The following is a 25,436-nucleotide window of genomic DNA, read 5'->3' as shown; positions in this document are numbered from 1 at the left end:
CATGTTGCGGTAGGTGAACCCCTTTCCTCTGCATGACCTGTCATTGCCACAGTAAATAGATGAAACTCACTAGCATGAGTAGGAATTGTTTGAGCCCTGATGTGCCTACTCATTCATGCTTGTTGTCATGCCTGCTACTGCTTAGAGTTGAGTCAGGTCTGATTCATCAGGAATGAATTGGAACATGGTGAACATGTCCTACCATTGAGAGCTAAGTGTGTGAACACAATTTGGTAAAGGTAGCGGTGAGAGGCCATGTAGGAGTACATCGTGGGTTGTCTCATTGCGCCGTTCTCAGGAACTGAGTTCTGTGTTTGTGATCCATGAACAGTTACTACCACACATTGGTTTCCGGTAACTCGGCCCCTCTCGGCTTATTGATCAACTCGAGCTCTATCCAGGAGTTGCAACTAGTTTCTGGTGTTTGTAGGTAGTGTTAGTAGTCTACCAAGTGGCACCCGGTATAGGTGGGCTTGGGACAGACTAGGCACAGTGGCACGGTGTACCAAGTGGCACCCGGATGGTGGGCTTGGGAACCCTGCACACATCGTTTGGGGCCGTGAGCGACACCCCGGGCGGATCTACTTGCGGATGGAACCCGAATAGGCGATAAACCTGGACTAGAGACTTGTTGGTTAGTCAGGTCGTGGCCGACTCCCTCGCCCGGCTTCCGCTTGAAGGTTGCCGAGGTACATGACGTGTACAAGGCGATAAGTGGCGAAAGCGTGTGTGAAGAAGTACACCCCTGCAGGGTTATCATTATCTATTCGAATAGTGGGATTCCTCGGATATGGAAACTTGGACCCCTTGCATAGTTCATAGACAAGTGAAAGTGGATACTCTAAAACTCACAAGATAAGCGTGAGTGCTATGGATGGCGTTCTCGTAGGGAGACGGGAGCAGATCCATAGTGGTGTATTGGTATGGTGAATTTGTGGACTCGTGTGCGCCACCTCAAAAGAGTTACTTTCAGTCGTAGTTCAGATTAGCCACCGAGTCAAAGCTGGCTTGCTGCAGTTAAACTCCACCACCCCCTTTGTTGATACCGATGCATATGTAGTTAGTTCTGATGTAAGTCTTGCTGGGTACATTTGTACTCACGTTTGCTTAATTTATGTTTTGCAGAGAGACTTCAGTCTCGCTAGTAGTTCCACGTGGACTTCGATGTTTAGCTTGATACCTCAGCTACGATCTTGTACCTTGGGACGGTCTTGTAGATAGTCAGGCTTCTGAGCCTTCTTCATTTGTAGTTGTCTGTACTCAGACAAGTTAAGCTTCCGCATGTGCTTGTTGCTTGTATGCTATGTATGTTATGTCATGAGACCCATGTTTGTAATATCTCGCTCCTCGGAGCCTAATGAATAAATACTCTGAGTCGTAGAGTCTTGTTTTGATGTCATGTTGTATTGCACATATTGAGCATATTGTGTGTATGATTGAAATGCTTGGTATGTGTGGGATCCGACAACCTAGTTGTTTATCCTTGGTAGCCCTCTTATGGGGAAATGTAGTCTTGTGCTTCCATGAGCCATAGTAGTCCGCTACAGCCCGGTTCACCGGAGTCCTGCTAGCCCAGCACTACTGCCCCGGAACACTTGACCGGCCGGCATGTGATTCACTTCGTTCCTGTGTCTGTCCTTACGGGGAAATGTCACGCGGTGACATCCGGAGTCCTGCCTAGCCTGCTACAGCTCGGTTCACCGGAGTCCTATTAGCCCAGTGCTACAGCCCGGATTTGCACGCTGCTGACCGACATGCTCGATGTTGATTCATGTATGCCTGTCCCTGTAAGTTAGTGCCACTTTGGGTTCACGACTAGTCATGTCGGCCCGGGTTCTCTGTCATATGGATGCTAGCGACACTATCATATACGTGAGCCAAAAGGCGCAAACGGTCCCAGGCCATGGTAAGGCGACACCCGTGGGAATACCGTGCGTGAGGCCACAAAGTGATATGAGGTGTTACCTGCTAGATCGATGTGACTTGGAATCGGGGTCCTGACAAACAGGGTGTACAGGAGAGTCAGGTTTCGATCTTGGAGGACTGTGGGTTATGGGCCCACCATGTGGGTTAAAAGTAGGAAGGGCGGTGACGTCTTATATGATCATGTATGTAAGGTATGTCAGAGGGTAGCCTGTCAGTTATGTTGGCAACAATGTCGGTACCAAGGGCGATGGACGAAGAGAACCCTTTTCCTGCTCATTGAATGAGGCAGACCATTACGCAAAGTTGTCGTCCATTGGTGGATACTAGAATGTCATCAACAATAGTAATAGGGTCTTACTGACACGGTCGTACACCAAGGTGTTTACATAAGCAGAAGAATATTATTGCTTAGATCATATCAATCACCATAAAGGTTAAACAAAACAATGTGAAGGAAAATGTGATCTTCATATTAAACAAAACAATGGAAAGGAAAATGTGTTTAAACACAAATTTCAGGGGTATATCCTTCCCAAGGACAAACAGAGCAGGATATCTTTGACAGCATAAAACATAGAAAACCCTTTAGGTAAGAGAGGAGAAATTTCATGACATTACCCATACAAAGGTGTTTGGATAATTGATAAGAAAAATTTAGCATTGTGCTACAAATGTTTTTATTGAAAATCAAAGTACCACAGACATGCTTCGAGATAGCATTGACATGGTCTTCAAGCAAGGTCGAACCTTGGATACTCAAAGGATTCACTAGGAACAACTTATAGAATAAGTCTTACAATTTCCTCATGGAAGAATGGCTAACCTTGCTAAAAAGGAAACGATAACAATAGGTCCTCCAACCAGGTGTGCTAGGAATAACATCACCTTACCGGGTGATATAAAGACCAATGTTATAATTCTTTGGAAATATGTTCCAACCATCATATTTGACCGAGATTCAGATCTGATTGGTGTCAGGATACCTCAGACTCAGGATGCTTGAGAAGAAAAAGGTGCAACACAAATTGATGAGATGGAATTGCAAGATTATCGGGAAATGAACTATGGAAGCGAGTTCCGAAACAAGAGTTCATCATTAAACCAAGGAGAGGATGGGGAGGTGGCCGAGGGAGTCAGCGTCAATTCATTGAGATTTTTGACAAGATGGATTTCAACAATTATGTGAACAAGGAGATAACATTAGTCAGATCAAATGATATAATGATGTATGCTCGATGAAAACACATACAATTAAACATTGGTTGAAAGCTGCACCCAAAATATGGGCAGAGGTAGCATGATCAATGTTAGAATGGTGATTTGATAACCAATGATCTAAGAATGAAATATCGACCATTAACTTCAAAGCAATAGGGTTGCTAGAACTTTTGAAGTGCCGCATCATAGTTCAATTGTCGGTTTTCTGGTTAGAAACAACACGGGGACCAAGGGATGAATGGATATGGCAAGAAGTATCACCTGTATCAAGAATTCTTAAGAGGTGGTGAAATTCTAACAACATTCTTGACATAAGGGATGGTGTTACTCCAAGGTAGAACATAACATAAGATGGATAGCAAGGAGCTCAATAACATGATCAAGTTTGTGTCAGAGGGGGGGGCAATAATGTTGTCAGTGATAACACAGATCATCGAGGGGAAAGGGTGGTATTTCTCATCAAGAATTCAATAGTTATCTTGGAAGAGCTCAGAATGTTGATGATGATCATGACACATTTGTCAAGAGATTTCAAGATGTAATCGATCGGTGATGACATCGAGTCAAATGAATGGTGAAGCGAAAGGTTATTGTAACCAAGGGTATGACACAAACTCCAAACCAAGTTTGTTGTTCAAGGACAAATGACATGATGAGGAAGATCGACGTAAGCTTAGCTCATCGTTGAAAATTGTGCTCCGGGAAGAAGGACCAGGTAGCACAGTTAAAATGTAGCACGATAATGATATAGCCGATAAGGCTTGGGATGACTTGAAGGATTATTAAACTTGTAAGCAACGAAAATTACTTAGAGTTATAGAATCGGAGTGCGAACTCGATTCACAATTCGGTGTTCTCGGTTGACGATAACCCAGAACCCAGGAAAATTGGAATTGGTGAGAAATAATAATTGATGAAGAACCCATAAGAAGTTCTGTAGTTCCATGATATTCTCGAGATACCAGAGTGTAATACTCGACGGTAGAGCAGAGTAGAGGGTGGACACATTAAATGATCTGCAGAAGACAAGTACTTCATCTTGTTTGAGAAATGGAATCAAAGGAGAAAAATCATGGTCGGAACCACGATTGCAAAGGCTCATTCACAGATACCAAATGATATTATATCAAGGGAATAGTTATTATTACAAGAAGCTTCCATGATAGGATATACATCGTGTCCATGGGCATGAACACAAAGTTCAAGGTCGACTCCCACTTCTTCAATGTATAACCTTCCATTCACCTCTCGCTTTTCAAAAATGACATTAGTTGTCGAAAGTTTTACCTGGTGCAGTACTAGATAATTATGACCCGTGAAATCTTTCGGGTTCACTCAGATTTAAGGAAGGCATAGGTTCAACCCATCGGGGCATCGTAGAAACATATACCACAAACTTCGGAGTAAATAACACAAGCTTGATAGTAGAGCATGCTTGAGATAGCAGAGGATACAATTTACCAAAGGCATTATGTATCCAAGGAAAGGCTCACAAGCTTATTGAATATGAAGGATGTTGTTGGATAAAATCCGACAAAGGGTCTGGTGGTCCACAAGGGACCCGATGTGAGCATCGGTACTCAACCAGAGGAAGAAAGAATGCAAGGAGATCAAATTATAGAAACAACTGACTAACTCAAAGCTCAAATTCAAAGGAATTATGAATTCCAATACAAGGGATCAGAAGCAATGCTCTGATTAGGGATGGATAAGTTGAATAGCCTTAGGGGTACAATCGATGGCAATTTGAGGTCGAGATCCAGCTCATGTTTAAAATGATGTCTGAGCCGGAAGGACAAAATGAAGGGTCTGAATAAGGATTGCGACATTTACAACATATTGAGTCAACAGACTCAAACTAATAATGACTAAGGATGCCAATAAGATTACCGGACTTATGAGGTTAATCACAATGCAAGCAAGCAAGAATTTCAAGAGCAATAGGTTGTTGGGGATTTTTGGAGATCGAATGGTATTTTGAAGACTTTTGTGAAATACATGTATTCACTAGGGATGAGCGGATACTTGATAAGTGTGAGAAATTATTCGTAGGGGTATTCAGGTTGCAAAGAAGTGCAAGGGCAGTGGGCACAAAGTATTTTCGGAACAATAGAGAGAATTTCGGGGTATCTTTTAATTACAAGACTAACTGGGAATAAAAGTAAGGATGACAGGTGTAGGTATTTATCCAATAGGGATATTTTTGTGGTAGGGGATGGCAAAAGCAATGGGCACAAAGTCTCGAGAGAACAATAGAGAGTATCTTCGGAATCCTTCGGTACAACAGGTGATCATCTGTAACAAGGGGCTCTCTGGGTGGATGTGATCACGAGATCCTAATGTTAGAGTTAGTAAAAATCATTTCACCCGTAAAGAAGACACTACAAGAAATATGTCAACTTGTGACCACCACTATTGGTCACTGAATGGTCACAAATTTCCATTTGTGACCTTTTTGTGACCAAAAACATAAGGTCAAAATCTGGCCATCATAAACTGACTATAGCGACCTTTCTTCTGGAATGGTCGAAGACGTTTATGACCAAAATACATCTACTATGGCGTTTTGGTCACTAGCAACATCCCCAGGCCACGTAGGCATCCAGCGTGGCAATCTGACGTGGCACAAGATTCAGCCCAGTCCAATTCAATTTTCTACATGGGCCTAGCCCAACAATTCGACCTATTTGTGTTTTTTTCTCATATTAATTTTCGCTAGGTAGATGGGCCAAGCCCAACAATTAAGCCTTCTCATTTTTGGGCCGTGGCCTTTTCCGCTAGAAAGTTTTAGTTTTTTTGTAATATAAAAAAGTTCCACTAGTCAAATGGGTCCCAGATGTCAGGTTCAGGTACGTGGGTCCCAGCTAGCAAGTTCATATTCTTCATATTTCAATTTAACAGTAAATAAATAACCAGTATTTAAATTGGCACAAACAAAACACACACATAATACTCGAAATATTATCAGCCAGATTCAGTACAGAGCTCCTATTGTACAAATAACATATACTTTACAATCTCTACACATAATAAGCTCATACAAGCTCTACAAGCTCTACACGTGATACGATGCCCTGGTGTTAACCCTGTAGCTCTACAAGTGTCTTCAATCTTCTTCAACATGGAGCTCCTTCGGTAGCGAGCACAAACTGGGCACCTGCATCATCACAGGAAGGCAATTTTAGATCATAAAAACGAATGTTCCAAGCACAGTTTAGAGAAAAGAACCAAGTAAATTTGCCCTCAATCATACAAACAAAGTTTAGAGAAAACCAAACATGAACAAGCACTTATTATGCAGTTTTTAAAGTTTTTAATACATTTATTTTCTATTAGCAAAACTGAATATGCTACTTCCTGATTCATGGCTGCATAGTTCAGCTAGCTACACCAGTTTGCTCTCATGCAAAAATTAGAAAGGAAAAAAAGAACAACAAATAAATCAACACTAATTTCTCTAACACATACAATAACTTGCTGATATAACTTGTATAACTTGTATATTTGTAGACGGAAAACGGGATGCAAAATCATGTTTCAGTCTTGATCAATCTATCATGAGAAAACATGTATAACTCCCACTAGAATTTTTTAATGCAGTTGTGAATTATCCTGAAAACTTGTGCACTTAATGATGGTTAGATCCATCTTACAGAATAGTCAGCTTCCAATATAAGTTAGGTACAGAACAGAATGTATAAGCACGAAGTAAGATAGGCCATGCATCAAACACAGAAATAATTTTACTAGGTAGCGGCATAGTAAGTTGGTTTTTACTAGGTAGCGACATAGTAAGTTGTGACATTTAAAAAACCAGTAAGAAAACTAGCGGCGGCTACTCCAGCCCGCTGCTCTCCTCCTGGACACCGCCGTTGTATATTTAGCTAGCAATCATCAACAGCAAGTACAGAATAAACTGGGACTTTGTTGTAGCTACAGAAACTGAAACAACACACACATCATGGAATTTCATATCATAGCCAAAAAATATTTTACCAGAACACAGGGTGTTCTTCTCTGTATTTTAGAAACATGCAAACAAAGGTTTCAGTAAAAATAAACAAGTGGAGTAGACAAATTATCAGCAAGAAATCAATGGCCAGATGAGCACCACCACAACAAATCGGCACTAACACTTGGTCATCGACGCGATGCCCAAGCAAAGAACCAGCTCGCACATGCAAGATGATGATTGCATACATACAAATCATGTGCTGGCAGAAAAAAATCCAAGCATGAGCTCATCTTCTCTCTCTGTTTGGTAACTAACAACCTAAATAAAATAAAATAAAAACATGACTTGTTCATATAGATCCTTCTAAAATTCCTTGGGACAAGTGCTTCACATATTCGTCAACTTAGCAGCAGAAGTAGTGAGCACGGGAAGAGGGGGACGGAGATGGAGGAGCTACCTGCCGCGATCAGAATGGAAGCAGAGGAGCAGACCCCTCCTGCCCCTCCCCCACAAGCAGGACAGGGCTGCCGGCTGGGCACGCCCCTACTCCTCCGCCTCCTCGAGCAGGAGACCCCCTTCCCCTACTTCTTCTTCACGCGCCGCATCACTAGTCACCTCCTCATGCAAGAAGTACACAATAAATAAATAGATAGATGGTCAGTGAGGTACATTTTCACAGCAACAGAAGCTTAGAATTAACAGAAATGCACACTCAAATGAAGTCACTAAGATACTTATGTCCACCACATGGTGTAGAATTATGTGGTATATAATTGCAACACATGAACCAAAAGAGGAATAACATCATCACCAAGAGTTTCTGATGATAAGCATAGCTCCCTACAAAAAAAGAACTAAGGGCACAGTGACTAAAGCATGGCTAAATATGAGTCCTGTCCTAAGTAGGATGTGCAGTTTGTATACTTGGGAAGCATTATGTTTGTATATTTCCCAGGCGGAGGTGCTGGTATCAGCCCATCATTATGTTCTTCCCTTGGTTTTATCTTTTCTCTGATTTTATTTGGGTGAGAGATACACTTGGGAACATACAAACGGAGGAAGACACGGCCCTGAAGTGAAAAGAGACTTGCAAAGGTTCAGAGAAAACAAAGACCCAACAACTGTCCAACTTGCAAAGGTTCACTTCTCAACAAAATAAAATAAAATAAGACTTGCCAAGGTGCAAAGGTTCATAGAAAACAAAGACCCAACCACTGTTCCAACTTGGAAAGGTTCAGAGAAAACAAAGCATCCAGTCCAAGGATACCACCCGCTACATTCATAAATGTATAACAATTACCCTGTTCCCTGATAAGTCAGTAAGAACACCTCGTCCCTTCAAGTCACAAATGAACTTGACAGGTAGCTCAGCGATAGAGCATCACACAACATTATATAGCTGCTTCTTATCTCGGAAGCACAACACACAAACCAGCTAGTATTTTTCTCAATTCAGGTAAACCACATCCTCAACAGAGCACGTTGAGAGCATCAGTATTCCACCACACACACCGAGTATGGGATAAAGGATGGAGATCATTCACACGAAATCGGCCAAATGATTAAACAATACTACTACATTTCACCACTGCAGTTGGTTAAACAATACTAGTGCATGTTCAACAGGCATAAGCGAACGATACGCAACACAGATAGATAGACATTCGGTAGGTTCCATCTCATCTCACGACCATAAACTAAACCACCACACGAGACCGATAACTTAAACTGCCACACGAGACTTGATAACTTAAACAGAGACGATAAGTTGATAAGCTGGTGGATTTAATGGCCGGCGGCCGACCTCCTAGTTGCTATTCATGCCCTCCAGCGGCGGGGGCGTTGATTGGCCTGGCTGACGCTGATGGTGCGGCCGCCAAGCTCCTGGCCGTCCTAATCTACACCATGGCTTGCTGACAACCCCACAAACAGGCTGCACAATAGCAGAATACACACGAACCAGATTGGAGTGTTACCTTTGTTGTGGCCATGGATGGCATGGAGAAGAGGAGGATGACGGCCACCGGATGCCTGGAGCAGGAAGAACGAACGAACACCTGTACTGCAGAATGAATTGTGAGGAAATTTGTCAAGGGGGAGGGCTGGAGCGGGGAGAGAGATTCATGGACGAGATTCGGGAGTACCTCAGTAGCCAAGTAGGAGCGGAGGACGACAGTAGTCCGGCGTCTCTTGTAGAGCAGCGAAACATGAGCGAGAGGAGGTGAGGTGGGGTGGGGTACCGCGGCGGTGAAGAAGGTCTTGTCGCTGACCTCGGAGAGCACGGTCATGGCCAGCGACTTGGTGAGCCCCTGCAGCAGGAAGGAACCAAGCAAAAAAACAAGGTCAATTCAGCAACCTCCACCTGCGCCGCGCAACGAGAAAGAGAGGAGAGAGGGGGAGGGAGGGGAGCTGACCTCGAGCAGAGACGGCGACATGGCGGCCGGCGGCGGAGGGAGGCGCCGATTCTGATCTAGGGGTGAGGAGAGGATGTGCGGGGACCTTGACGAAGAACTCGGAGACGGCGGGGACCTTGACGACGAACCCTGCGGCGGGATCCCAGACCTGGTGGGCGGGGACGGCCTTGGCGCCGGTGCCGGGGCGGGAGCGGCGGGTGGAGCCGTGCTGGAGTTGGTGCGGGCATGGGGTAGCAGGTCGCAGGTGCGGCCCCGCAGTGCGAGACCCTCCTGGCCGCGACGGCGCGGCCCTCGACGCCGCAGAAGCGGACGCCAAGAAGGGCAACCCCGCCGAGGAGGCAATGGCGTGGGCGGGTGAGGCGGAGGCCTTGAGCGCGAACATCGACGGCGGAGGAAGGGGATGGTGGACGGGGGGGCTTGGATTGGATCTGGAGAGAATGGGTGCGGCGGCTGGCGGGGAGGAAGGCGAGGGGATCGAGAGGAGCTCCGCCGGATCTGGAAGGGGAGAGGAGGAGCAGAGAGCGAGGGAAAGAAAGGAGGCGGGGGGTGGATGGAAAATGACCACGGGACAGAGCTAGGGTTTTGGGGACACATCCATGTTTGGTGCGGGCCGTTGGATCCAGGGGATCTGACGGTGATTTATCCATGATCCGCGTGAGAGGCCCCTGGACCAATCAGAACGCAGTATACATGTATGATATTTTGACCATTTAAATTGGTCATAATCGACTAAAATTATGTGCTAAATCGTGTTAGCTATTTTATTATGACCTGAAAATTTGAAAAAAATGTTTTATTGTGTCAGCAAATTTGACTATAGTTTTCAGGAATAATCATAAATTGAAATAAGATAAATATTCTTTTAAAGAGTTATGAGAAATGAGTTCTTTTAAATTATTTTTTCATTTTTGAGTGTTCAAAATGAGCTTTTTTGTGAAGGACCTACAAAATATTTATTGCAAAATTGTACCAAATCAATTTTCTAAAATACTATGACATATTTAATGCACAATTGACCAAATGGTTGGGTGTGAGAAGCTTTGATCCACCTCTCGTGAAAAAGACAAATTTCCGTCGATTCAGTAGGAAGCGGGTCAAATTTGAACTGTAGCTGCCTTCTAGTTTGCTCTTTATTTTTTCCAAAAATCATTTCTAGATACATAAGTATCTATTTAATCAGAGAAACACCAATAAAATTCCAAGATTCAACCACTAGCTAGGAACGGTCATTTCCGCCGTTTTGACCGCATTTTGAAACGGGCATAAAAAATTCAAAAAAATTCAAAAAATTGGGAAACCTTCGCATTGTGTCATTATATGTGGCCAAGTTCCCAGGAAAAATAACAAACTTGTAATACAACAATTATTTTAAAAAAGTGTTCTCAGAAACGAGCTATCACGTGTGGAGATTAATGGCTTTCAAGCCAAATGATCAATCTTATGGCCACATTCATGGCATAGTTTGTTAAAATGATCTCATATTGTGCACAAGGGTGCATATTGGAATGGCAAACAATGTTGCCTAAGGAAGTTTTCATTTTCTTTGGACGAAAAAACCATTTTCCATTTTTTGAGTGCCCAAAGGAGGCTTTTGTGAAGGACCTCCCAAATAATTATTGCAAAATTGGACCAAATCATTTTTCTAAAATACTAGGCCATATTTAATGCACAATAGACAAAATGGTTGGGTGTACAAAGCTTTGATCCACCTCACGCGAAAAAGACAAATTTCTGCCGATTTAGTAGGAAGCGGGTCAAATTTGAACTGCAGCTGCATCATAGTTTGCTATTTATTTTTTACAAAAATCATTTCTAGGTACATAAGTACCTATTTAATCATAGAAACACCAAAAAAATTCCAAGATTCAATCACTAGCTAGGAACAGTCATTCCCGCCGTTTTGACCGCATTTTGAAACGGGCATAAAAAATTCAAAAAAATTCAAAAAATTGGGAAACCTTTGCATTGTGTCATTATATGTGGCCAAGTTCCCAAGAAAAATAACAAACTTGTAATACGGAAATTATTTTAAAAAAGTGTTCTCAGAAACGAGCTATCACGTGTGGAGATCAATGGCTTTCAAGCCAAATGATCGATCTTATGGCCACATTCATGGCACAGTTTTTTCAAATGATCTCATATTGTGCACAAGGGTGCATATTGGAATGGTAAACAATGTTGCCTAAGGAAGTTTTCATTTTCTTTGGACGAAAAAACCATTTTCCATTTTTCGAGTGCCCAAAAGGAGGTTTTTTGTGAAGGACCTCCCAAATAATTGTTGCAAAATTGGACCAAATAATTTTTCTAAAATATTAGGCCATATTTAATACACAATTGTCAAAATGGTTGGGTGTAAAAAGTTTTGATCCACCTCTCGTGAAAAAGACAAATTTCCGCTGATTCAGTTGGAAGCGGGTCAAATTTGAACTGCAGTTGTCCCATAGTTTGCTATTTATTTTTTCCAAAAATCATTTCTAGGTACATAAGTACCCATTTAATCATAAATACATGGTTTGGTGGTGATACATCGAGGTTTGGGCGGTGGCTGAGGGCCCCAACTCTAGAGCGCGTAAACTCGCATGCCCGCCGCGTGGTCACCGCGTGACCCTGGCATTGCCATGTGTTCTGGGTGGCATAGGCATGTCTAGTGGGTTGGGCACTCCCTAGGTAGGTGCTAGGAAGAAAATTACAACATAAGATTCTCACGAGGAGTCCGATCGATGCTCAAACATGAATTAGCAGCCAAGTGTTTGATTAGCGGTACGGGAAATGTACATGGCTAATGGGCGTGAGTTTTGGATGAGGATGATCAGTTACTAAGAAGACCGTCTTCACAAATTTTCAGCTCAAAAGGAGGAGCCTAGGTGGTACTTGCTTTGCAAACTACCACACTGGACATAACTACGAATGTTGAAGCTCGGCTCAAAATAATGAATGGATTGAGCTGGTATTTGTTGGAGGATGGTTATTTGGGCATAGGAAAGCACTGTAGAAAATGGATACTATTTGGACATGCCAAAGTGGTACTTCCTTCACAAACTGTTGTTCTAAACAGAATAGGAAAATGAATATTTTTGAATTAATTTTGAACTAGGCAAGGAAGGTTTTTACATATTTGACGAATATATGACCCAAAGAATTTATGAGATTTTTTTGGGAATTTTGGGAATGACAGAATTATAGGTTGCTTCACAACCTAGGGCAAAAACTGCCACATGGACATGACACATAGGCAAAACTGATGAGGTGGCGCCTAGTCATAGCAACCCACCACAATTTACAAGGCTATGGCCATCTATATTGGTTGTTAACAACTAGAAATAAGGCAGAGGACTAGCGCTGTTTGCTTTATGACCATTTCCTCTAATGAAATTATGACCTTTCTGACCAAAATGGTCGTTACGGTTTAGGGTTTAGAGCCCCCCAGACAGCTTTTGACCAATTGGTCTAAAATGGTCATAAATTTATGACCAATTCTTCGAGGGTCACTAATAGAAGGTCATAAGTTGACATATTTCTTGTAGTGAGAGAAATCAGAATCCCAGAGTATAGACGAGGAATAAAAGATCCTAATACCACCCAATGGCGACGTGGGCCCATGGGACTCACAGCCATGTTAGTAAAACAAATTTCATCGACTAGACTCAACTTCGGCCAAGGAGTGTGGAAGGGGGATTCCTACAGGCAATTGGCTCTGATACCAACTTGTGACGCCCCCGATTTGACCGTACACTAATCATACATGCAAACATGTACGATCAAGATCAGGGACTCACGGGAAGATATCACAACACAATTCTAGACACAAATAAAATAATACAAGCTTTATATTACAAGCCAGGGGCCTCGAAGGCTCTAATACAAATGCTCGAAGACACAAGAGTCAGCGGAAGAAACAATATCTGAGTACAGACATAAGTTAAACAAGTTTGCCTTAAGAAGGCTAGCACAAAAGTAACAACGATCGAAAAGGCAAGGCCTCCTACCTGGGACCTCCTAACTACTCCTCGAAGACGAACTCCATGTAGAATCATCCTCGAGATCCTCTAGCTCCTGGAATCCATCATATGATCGCAATAACCGGGAAAAGGGGAAAAAGAAGTAGCAAAGCAACCGTGAGTACTCATCCAAAGTACTCGCAAGCAAGGATCTACACTAGATATGCGTTGGTATCAATGAAAAGGGGTAGTATATGTGGACCGAACTGCAGAATGCCGAAATAAGAGGGGGATAGCTAGTCCTATCAAAGACTACGCTTCTGGCAGCCTCCATCTTGAAGCAGTAGAAGAGAGTAGATGGTAAGTTAACCAAGTATCATCGCATAGCATAAACCTACCCGGCGATCCTCCCCTCGTCGCCCTGTGACAGAGCGATCACCGGTTGTATCTGGCACTTGAAAGGGTGTGTTTTATTAAGTATCCGATTCTAGTTGTCATAAGGTCAAGGTACAACTCCGGGTCGTCCTTCTACCGAGGGACACGACTATTCGAATAGATAAACTTCCCTGCGGGGGTGCACCACATTTCCCAACACGCTCGATCCCCTTTGTCCGGACACACTTTCCTGGGTCATGCCCGGCCTCGGAAGATCAACACGTCGCAGCCCTACCTAGTCACAACAGAGAGGTCAGCACGCCGGTCTAAATCCTATGGCGCAGGGGTCTAGGCCCATCGCCCATTGCACACCTGCACATTGCGAGGGCGTCCGGCAACAGACCTAGCCTCCCTAATACAAGAGCAGGCGTTCCAATCCAATCCGGCACGCGCCACTCAGTCGCTGACGTCACTAAGGCTTCGGTTGATACCACAACGCCGAGTGCCCATAACTGTTCCCGCGTAGTTTGTTAGTGCGTATAGGCCAGTGGCCAGACTCAGATTAAATACCAAGATCTCGTTAAGCGTGTTAATTGATGTAACTGCGAATGCCGACCAGGGCCAGGCCCACCTCTCTCCTAGGTCGTCTCAACCTGCCCTGTCGCTCCGCCACAAAGTAACAGTCGGGGGCCGTCAGGAACCCAGGCCCACCACTACCGGGATGGAACCACCTGTCCTTTCAGCCCCCACATCGGAATCACTTGTGGGTACTCTACGAGCTGACTCGACTTTAATCACCACCTGTCGGTGTCAAAACCGGTGGATCTCGGGTAGGGGTCCCGAACTGTGCGTCTAGACTAGATGGTAACAGGAGGCAGGGGACACGAAGTTTTAATCAGGTTCGGGCCCTCTTGATGGAGGTAAAACCCTACGTCCTGCTTGATTAATATTGATGATATGGGTAGTACAAGAGTAGATCTACCACGAGATCAGAGAGGCTAAACCCTAGACGCTAGCCTATGGTATGATTGTATGTCGTGATTGTTGTCCTACGGACTAAAACCCTTCGGTTTATATAGACACCGGAGAAGGTTAGGGTTACACAGGGTCGGTTACAAAGGAGGAGATATTCATATCTGTATTGCCTAGCTTGCCTTCCACGCCAAGTAGAGTCCCATCCGGACATGAGACGAAGTCTTCAATCTTGTATCTTCATAGTCTAACAGTCCGGCCAATGGAGATAGTCCGGCTGTCCAGAGACCCCCTAATCCAGGACTCCCTTAGTAGCCCCCGAACCAGGCTTCAATGACGATGAGTCCGGCGCGCAGTACTGTCTTCGGCATTGCAAGGCGGGTTCCTCTTCAAATTCTGTGTACCTGTCGAAATAGTGTCCGGTTTCTTGTGAATGTTGCACTCCTTGGCTTCCACGCCCAATAATGGCCGCTTTCCACGTGTCGAGTGAAATATGAAGAGTCAGGGTAATTTCGCATTTACCCCGCTAGCTGCGCAAATGAGCCGCCTATTTAAGAAGACGAGGATTCAGATCCAAATCACACCATCCTCCCTTGGCGAGCCTTCACCGGAGCGCACCCGACAGAGATCCATTCCATCATGGCCGGTCGACGCAGCTCCTCCTCTCACACCCCTATCTCCAGGCCTGGAGATTGGGAGAGATGTTCCGTCCCGCACAACAAATTAGTGATGCTTCAGACCAAGGGATTTCTTCCCCCAGTGTACCTGGTCCCGGTTCGAGCCGGGCTTGCCACCTATAATGGCGGAGAGCAAGCAGAGAGCCTTCCCAATCCCTCCAAGGGAGAGCGGGTATGCCTTGTCCCTTATTTGGTAAGAGGGCTCGGATTCCCAATTCATATGTTTCTCCGGGGGCTCCTGGAGTTCTACGGCCTCCATTTGCACAACCTTACGCCTGCCTCCCTGCTGCATATCGCGGGATTCGTAGCCCTTTGCGAGTTGTTTTTCGGCTGTGAGGCTCATTTCGCTCTGTGGAAGAAGCTGTTCCGCCTTGTGCCCCGTTCTCAGAAGGGATCAATATATCAAGTGGGCGGAGCCGAAGTGTGGCATATTGCCGGGACCGGATACCTGTCCGGGACCCCGAAGAAGACGTCCGAGGACTGGCCTTCAGAATGGTTTTATATAGAAGACGTCCCCCTCTCGGATCCTATTCGGATCGGCCTTCTGGAGTTCGACAATGCCCCTTTGAAGAAGCGCCGGAGCTGGCATCCACGGAGCTCCCTGGAGGAAGATGACAGGAACATTCTTTACCTGATGAGCTGGATAAGTTTTTTAGCTCGATCCGGATTGATCATGATCGAGGTCATGGCCACATGCATCATGCGGGGGGTGCATCCACTTCAGTATAGAGGCCACCCCATGTGGGATTTCATTGGGGAGGATGACGCCACCCGCCACGGCTGCAAAGGGCCGGGATCGCTTGTCGATCTAATAAAGATCTTATCCACTTTGTACAAGGGAGAAGAGGAGGAATTCCTTCGTGTCAACCCGCAGGGCAGATTTTCTATGTACAATCCTCCGAGCTGGGTAAGCGGAGACTTTTTATCGCCCATGCATTTCATATTCCCATAGTTAAGTATTCATTCTAGCAATTTCATCGCAGGAGCTGCGCCAGGCAGTAAAGGAGATAAACAGCCCTCCTCCACAACCCGAGGACCCTGGACGGTCCCTTGACCCGGCCTCCCAGGAGGATCCGGACATATCTGTGGAGCTGATCGATGGGGTATTTTACCAATGGAGTAATGACAACGCCTTGGTGGCCATTACGGCCGATTACCCCGGGCTAGTTCTAGCCTCACAGGTGACTGAGACCGAAGTCCTAGCACTTAAAAAGGGATTCATCCTTGCGCTTTTTTGATTGTCGTATAACAGCCATGTTTTGTAGGGGAGGTCCTCGGGGCAGAAGGCCGAGCCTGTGGCAACTAGCCAACAAGGGGCCGCGAGGCCAGGCAGGCTGAAAAGATCCGCAGCCCGGATTGAGACACCGGCGCAGCGGTACGGCGCGCCGTCTTTATTGCAAGATATTATTTTCAAAGGCATATTAACGCCCATGCCTTCTTTCCAGGAAAAAGAGCGCTCGCCGGACTATACCTGGAGAGGCTACCAATCGTGCCTCCACAAGCCAGGCTCCAAGGCCGGATTCAGAGGCGGGAACGAATACAAGGCGTGCACCGGGTGCTCCTCCGACAGAGGATGCGGATAAACTGTCCGCCACCCATTCCGAGGTGGAAAGTGCCATGAACCACAGGAGTCGCCGGACTATTCTTCGTGACGCTTGTTTCTCCCAAGAGGCATTGAATGCCTTCAGCTCGGGAGACGCGCACCTCCGTGCCGCTCAAAATGGTCTAGCCAGAGCCACGGAGCAGTATGTAAAAGACATGCGGGTGATAAAATTTGATGATTATATATATCAGTATCCCCTGAGACTTGAAACAGTTAGGATAACTGCTTTAAGGAGCATTTGTTATGCACGTTCTTACAGAAAAGTGTACTCAACTGTCCCAGGAGCTGGAAGAGTGCAAAGCCCAACTTCAGGCCGTACTGGCCGCAGCAGGGGAGCCCAAAGAGACCCCCTCTGGTAACATATCCTTCGAATGATAAGTATCATATTAGAATGCAATGTATATGAAGATCTGACGATAAAATTGCAGATGACGCTGGAGTAAATCCAGATAAGCAACAGCTCATACGCCAGCTGAAGGCTGGTGAGAGCGTGCTTACGAGGGTGAGGCAGGAGAAGAATGATCTCCAAGATGCCAACACCAAGCTGGGCGTGGAACTAAAAGATGTTCGTGCCCAACTGTCGGATTCTGTTAAGGATAATCGGCGGCTTCGACGCGGCATATTTAGTAAGTGCTTGAACGAATTTGAAAAAGAGTTCGGCGAGGAAGCTGGCTGACAGAGTTATGTCTGTAGGTATGCTAACAGGTCGTCCTACCGAGGAGATGCCTGGTTCCACGGGTGATCTTCTTCCCGAGCTCGCACAGTTCCACGAACGAGTTCGGCAGGTGATGCAAGGGGTCGCCCGGGCCTTGTGGCCGTCCGTCTCCATACCCGAAGGCCTTGGAGAGCTTGTAGAAAAGCTGAAGGGAGCACGGCGGCGCTTCCGATTATGGAAGATATCGGCCTGCCGTCAGGGTGCTAGGGAAGCCTGGGCAATGGTGAAGACACGGTACAGGAAGGCTGACCCGAACCACATGGCCGAAGTTGGACCTGTGGGGCCTGATGGCAAGGAGATCCCTGTGAGTTTAGTGTACGACCAAGTAGAATTGGCCGCAAAATATTCCCAACAGGACTGTAGACTAGACAGCCTATTGGATGGCATTGAAGAGGAATTCAACCAGTCAAATTGACTATGTAATTTTAAAGTGACATGTATGATGCCTTCTAGCCCGATTGTAGATCGTTTGTCGTGGCGGACCTTTTCGCTTCAACCTCGGGACCCGACAGTCCGGAGTGTATCCGAATACCCTCTCGGTTATGTAAGAACCGGGGCATGCGTGGAGACCAGGCGTAGCGGTCATTAGTGCTTTATAAGACAAGTGCCCAACTAGTTATGTTATATTACATGGGTAGTAAGAAACATCTTCCAGAGAGAATAGTTCCGTTAAGGGTTCCTTTCCCTGGGTAGGCATGCCCTAAAGTGCATGTCCGGACTGCGACAAGAAGCGCAAAAAAACATCTGGGGCAGATATGGATAATAAATAAAAGTCATATTTTGCTCACCGACCGAATATTCTCTTAAGAGCGCTAGCTTTCGGCTTCACCCAGTCTGAGGTACACGTCCGGCTGACCCGGCGGTAACAATCGTAGAGGTGCTCCCCTTATGCCCTAGCCGAATTAACAGGAACGTAGGGCATAAATACAAGAGCCAGGCAACCCAGCTTGGCCAAAACTTAAGTCATATCGATGCATGTAATGGTGAAAAAAGGTACATGCGGAAGTATAACACATGTGTTGGGCGTGAGGCCCAGGTAAATAATTTAAGCTTCTATGAAAGAAGCCCCCAGGTATGAAGAGTGCGGCTAGCGCATCTGTGATGTATGAGTGAGGCACAAGGTGACCCTTGAAGGCCTAGAGAAATAAAAGAAAGAAAGGGAAACAAGACAGGTGATGCATATGCAGAAAATGGACAAAGGGAGGGGACTAACATAAAGTCCGGTGCTAGGCGTAGAATCTTCGGAGCCTTGCTGCGTTCCATGGGTTCGGCTCGAGTCGACTACTCGATGCATCCCGTAGTCGGTACGCTCCACCGGTCAGAACTTGGTCGATAATGAAGGGACCTTCCCATTTGGGCTCGAGCTTGTTCTTTTTCTTATCCGACAGCTGTAGAACTAGTTCGCCAACGTTATAAGTTTTGGCCCGTACTTCTTTGCTTTCGTATCTGCGAGCCTGTTGCTGGTAAAATGCGGAACAGGCTTTGGCTACGTCGCGCTCTTCCTCCAAGGTGTCCAGACTGTCCTGCCGATCGAGCTCGGCTTCTCTTTCTTCGTACATGCGCACTCGAGGTGAGTCATGAATTATGTCACAGGGCAGGACTGCCTCTGCGCCGTACACCATAAAAAATGGTGTATATCTGGTACTACGATTCGGCATGGTCTGCAGCCCCCAGAGTACGGAGTCGAGCTCCTCTACCCAGTGCGTGTCAGACTCCGTTAAGGAGCGCACTAATCTGGGTTTAATGCCGCTCATTATAAGACCATTTGCTCGTTCGACTTGACCGTTGGTTTGTGGGTGATAGACTAAAGCATAATCGAGCTTGATGCCCATTTTGCTACACCAGAGTTTTACCTCGTCGGTCGTGAAGTTCGTGCCGTTATCAGTGATGATGCTATGGGGGACGCCGTAACGGTGTACAACCCCGGATATGAAATCTATCACCAGTCCGGATTCGGCTGTTTTCACAGGTTTAGCCTCTATCCATTTGGTGAATTTATCCACCATGACCAGTAAGTATTTTTTCTTGTGAGTTCCCCCTTTAAGGGGTCCAACCATGTCAAGCCCCCACACTGCGAAGGGCCATGTAATGGGGATTGTCTGGAGGGCGGTGGGTGGCATGTGGCTTTGATTTGCAAAGAGCTGGCAACCGGCGCAACGTTGGACCAAGTCCTATGCATCTGCCCGGGCCGTTGGCCAATAAAATCCTGTACGAAAGGCCTTGCTTACAAGAGCCCGGGCTGCAGCGTGATGACCACCGAGTCCGGCATGAATTTCTACCAAAAGGTTCCGCCCTTCCTCTTCGGAGATGCACCTTTGAAGGACTCCAGTAGCGCTTTTTTGTACAATTCTCCCTCATGGACCCTGTAGGCCTTGGATCGCCGCACTATCCAGCGTGCCTCATTTTGGTCCTCTGGAAGTTCCTGTCTAGTTAGGTAGGCCAGGAATGGTTCTGTCCACGGGGCAATAATGGCCATTATTTCGTGGGCTGATTGTGTTATTTCGGTGGCGGGGCCTCCGATTGTGTCAGACAGTTCGGTATCGGGTATTTTGGCCGGGTCCGGACTGTTGTTACCGGTGTCCCCTTCCCATGCTACGGATGGCTTGAAGAGCCGTTCCAGAAATATGTTGGGATGGACCACGTCGCGTTTTGCACCGATGCGGGCGAGGATATCCGCCGCCTGATTGTTTTCCCGAGCCACATGGTGAAATTCGAGCCCCTCGAACCGAGCTGACATTTTTAGGACGGCATTGCGATAAGCTGCCATTTTCGGATCCTTGGCATCGAAGTCTCCATTTATTTGGGATATCGCGAGGTTCGAATCCCCGCGCACCTCTAGGCGTTGAATGCCCATAGATACTGCCATCCGGAAACCATGTAGAAGGGCCTCATATTCGACCGCGTTGTTGGAGTCCGTATACATTATCTGTAGTACGTATTGGATGGTATCTCCTGTTGGGGACGTCAAAACGATGCCAGTCCCCAGACCAGCCAACATTTTGGAGCCGTCGAAGTGCATGATCCAGTTTGAATATGTGTCGTACTCTTTAGGGAGTTCGGCTTCCGTCCACTCAGCGACGAAGTCAGCCAAAACTTGCGACTTGATAGCTCGCCGTGGCTTGTAAGTTATGTCGAACGAGAGGAGCTCAATGGCCCATTTGGTAATCCGGCCCGTCACGTCGCGGTTGTTTATAATATCGTTAAGCGGTACTACCGAGGCTACCGTTATCGAACACTCTTGAAAGTAGTGTTGCAGCTTCCGGGATGCCATAAATACCATGCACACTATCTTTTGATAATGCAGGTACCGTGATTTGCATGGAGTGAGGACAGCGGACACATAGTAAACCGGCTTTTGAAGGGGGAATTTGTGTCCGTCCACTTCTCGCTCAACGATGAGCACTACGCTTACTACTTGATGAGTTGCCGCAATGTATAATAGCATTGGTTCGCCAATGTTTGGCACCGCCAGGACTGGGTTTGTTGCCAATATGGCTTTTATTTCGTTGAGTCCGGCCGAGGCGGCATCCGTCCACTCGAAGTGTTCGGTGCGCCGGAGGAGGCGATAAAGGGGCAATGCCTTTTCTCCCAAGCGGGAGATAAAGCGGCTTAGAGCCGCCACGCATCCAGTCAATTTTTGTATTTGTTTGAGGTCTTTTGGGGTAGCCAACTGTGACAACGCTCGGATTTTGGCCGGATTAGCTTCAATACCTCTACTGGAGACAATGAATCCCAGGAGCTTTCCGGCTGGTACGCCGAAAACGCATTTTTCCGGATTGAGCTTGATGTCATATGTTCGGAGGTTGTCGAATGTGAGCCTCAAGTCGTCTACCAGAGTTTCGACATGCTTGGTTTTAACGACCACGTCGTCCACGTATGCCTCCACTGTTTTGCCGATCTGGTTTGCCAGACATGTCTGAATCATGTGCTGATATGTTGCGCCGGCGTTTTTGAGCCCGAAGGGCATTGTGTTGAAGCAGAATGGGCTGTATGGTGTGATGAATGCCGTTGCGGCTTGGTCTGGCTCCGCCATTTTAATTTGATGGTAGCCGGAGTGTGGGTCGAGGAAACACAATGAATTGTGTCCTGCGGTAGCATCGATGATTTGATCGATACGGGGGAGGGGGAAGGGATCCTTTGGGCAGGCCTTGTTAAGGTCCTTAAAATCGACGCACAAGCGCCAAGATTTGTCCTTCTTTGGTACCATCACCAGGTTTGCTAGCCAGTCTGGATGTTTTATGTCTCTGATGAATCCGGCCTCCAATAGCTTGGCTAGTTCCTCTCCCATGGCTTGTCTCTTAGGCTCGGAGAAACGTCGAAGAGCCTGCTTGACTGGCTTGAATCCTTTTAGGATATTTAGGCTGTGCTCAGCCAGCCTGTGTGGGATTCCTGGCATGTCTGAAGGGTGCTAGGCGAAAATGTCCCAGTTCTCGCGTAGGAACTCTCGCAGTGCGGCGTCGACATCAGGGTTTAATTGTGCCCCGATGGAAGCTGTTTTTGTAGGGTCCGTTGGATGAACTTGGAATTTGACTATTTCGTCCGCCGGTTTAAAGGAGGTGGACTTGGATCTTTTATCGAGTATCACATCGTCCCTGTTCACCATGGAGCATGGCGCAGTTAGTTCCTCAGCCGCTAGGGCTATGGACAGTGCCTCGAGGGCCGGTGCGGCTGTCTTATTTTCGGCGCGGAGTGCTATGTCCGGATCACTAGCAAGAGTGATGATTCCATTGGGCCCGGGCATTTTGAGCTTGATGTACCCGTAATGGGTTATGGATTGGAAGATTGTAAACGCCTCCCGCCCTAGTAGAGCATGGTATCCGCTGCTGAACGCGGCCACTTGGAATGTAATTTCTTTGGACCTGTAATTATCCGGCGTGCCGAATACCACATCTAGTGTGATTTTCCCAGCACATCATGCTTCCTGACTGAGGATGATTCCTCTAAAGGTTATGCTACTGTGCTCAATGCGGCTCCAGTCTATTTCCATCTTTTGAAGAGTTTCCTCATAGATGAGGTTTAATCCGCTGCCGCCGTCCATGAGTACCTTGGTGAGTTGAAAGCCGTCCATGATTGGACTGCGGACCAGTGCGACTGGTGCTCGGGCTGTTCGGAATTTGGGTTCGTCACTGGCATTGAAGGTAATAGCCGTGTCACTCCAAGGATTTATTTCTGCTATGTGGCAGATTTCGGCCGTGCTGCGGAGTGTTCGCTTGCGTCTATTATTTGATGCGAAGGTCTCAAAGACCGTTAACACCGTATTGTTGTCCGCGGGATGGTGCTCTGTGGTTTTTGGGAGGAGTAGATCCTCACCACTTTTGGCCACCTGCCGGAGTATCCAACATGCTCTAAGGCTGTGCGTTGGTATTGCATCCGTTGTACTATGAATTTTGCAGGGTCCGTTGAGCCATCCCTCCAGTACGGTTCCTTGCCCCGTAAAGGGCTTTTGCTTTTTGGTAGTTAACCCAGGTGTATTGTGATAATGCACCCTTTTATTTCGGACTGGGTTTGTATTCAGGGCCGGATTATCCCAAAATTTTATTTCAGTTTTCCAGGCGCTTTCCATCGCACAGTACTTTCGTACTATGGACACCAAGTCGGCAAAGCGTGTAATTTCGCGGCGACTTATGGCATTGAGGATTCCCTTGTCCGTGCAATTATTGCAAAAGAATGAAATTGCGTCTTCCTCGCGGCAGTCCTTTATCATGTTCATGACTAGGAGGAATCTGGCCCAGTAATGATGTATTGTTTCTTCGGGCTCTTGCCTAATTTGGGATAGATCGTGTATGTTTGGGTGGGTGGGTGGAATTGAATCCGAATGCTCACCCGATCTGAGTCTCAGGGCACAAGGAGTTTCCGAACTCGAAAGTTTGGATTCTTGGATGTTTTCCGATAAATCTAGCCCGGTGCCTGATTCTAGGTTCAGGCCTTGAGTGACGTCCTCCCCTCCGAGGGTATCCGGCTTGGAGGGATCGGGAATCCGGACATAGCTAGTCCTTAATATAGATGAAGGGTTCCCACATTGTTCCTCCACCACTGCAACGTGATGTGTGACCTGGGGAGAGTTAATCTCTCTCAGATCGGGTTTAGGCCCAATCCGATCCTAGTCTGTAGCGACTCCTAGGGCGGCGATGTGATCTAAGAGCTCGTTCAGGGAAGAGAGCTCCATTGGATCTAACTGCTCGACGAGTTCCGAGTTGACGTGAAGATTTCTTTCGATGACTCGAGAAGTCATCGTCGGCGCAGCAGCCGAACAGGCGGTCGTAAGAAAACCACCTAGCCAGAGAGTTTGGCCGATAGCCAAAGCTCCCTCAGCGATAGTGTCGTCTTTAAAGACGAGACGAGACATCCTTCCTGGTGGCGATGGCACAGCGGAACTCTCAATGAAAGCACCAATGTCGGTGTCAAAACCGGCGGATCTCGGGTAGGGTGTCCCGAACTGTGCGTCTAGGCCGGATGGTAGCAGGAGGCAGGGGACACGAAGTTTTACCCAGGTTCGGGCCCTCTTGATGGAGGTAAAACCCTACGTTCTGCTTGATTAATATTGATGATATGGGTAGTACAAGAGTAGATCTACCACGAGATCAGAGAGGCTAAACCCTAGACGCTAGCCTATGGTATGATTGTATGTCGTGATTGTTGTCCTACGGACTAAAACCCTTCGGTTTATATAGACACCAGAGAGGGTTAGGGTTACACAGGGTCGGTTAAAAAGGAGGAGATATTCATATCCGTATTGCCTAGCTTGCCTTCCACGCCAAGTAGAGTCCCATCCGGACACGAGACGAAGTCTTCAATCTTGTATCTTCATAGTCTAACAGTCCGGCCGATGGAGATAGTCCGGCTGTCCGGAGACCCCTAATCCAGGACTCCCTCAGTAGCCCCCGAACCAGGCTTCAATGACGATGAGTCCGGCACGCAGTACTGTCTTCGGCATTGCAAGGCGGGTTCCTCTTCAAATTCTGTGTACCTGTCGAAATAGTGTTCGGTTTCTTGTGAATGTTGCACTCCTTGGCTTCCACACCCAATAATAGCCGCTTTCCACGTGTCGAGCGAAATATGAAGAGTCAGGGTGTTTTCTCATTTACCCCCTAGCTGCGCAAATGAGACGCCTATTTAAAAAGACGAGGATTCAGATCCGAATCACACCATCCTCCCACGGCGAGCCTTCATCGGAGCGCACCCGATAGAGATCCATTCCATCATGGCCGGTCGATGCAACTCCTCCTCTCACGCCCCTATCTCCAAGCCTGGAGTTGGGAGAGATGTTCCGTCCCGCATAGCAAATTAGTGATGCTTCAGACCAAGGGATTTCTTCCCCTAGCGTACCTGGTCCCGGTTCAAGCTGGGCTTGCCACCTATAATGGCGGAGAGCAAGCAGAGAGCCTTCCCAATCCCTCCAAGGGAGAGCGGGTATGCCTTGTCCCTTATTTGGTAAGAGGGCTCGGATTCCCAATTCATCCGTTTCCCTGGGGGCTCCTGGAGTTCTACGGCCTCCAGTTGCACAACCTTACGCCTGCCTCCCTGCTGCATATCGCGGGATTCGTAGCCCTTCGCGAGTTGTTTTTCGGCTGTGAGGCTCATTTCGCTCTGTGGAAGAAGCTGTTCTACCTTGTGCCCCGTTCTCAGAAGGGATCAATATATCA

The sequence above is a fragment of the Triticum dicoccoides genome, chromosome 3A, assembly GCF_002162155.2.
Source record: "Triticum dicoccoides isolate Atlit2015 ecotype Zavitan chromosome 3A, WEW_v2.0, whole genome shotgun sequence".
Lineage (NCBI taxonomy): Eukaryota > Viridiplantae > Streptophyta > Magnoliopsida > Poales > Poaceae > Triticum > Triticum dicoccoides.
The sequence above is the reverse complement of the archived record's forward strand: the minus strand, read 5'-3'. Positions refer to the sequence as shown.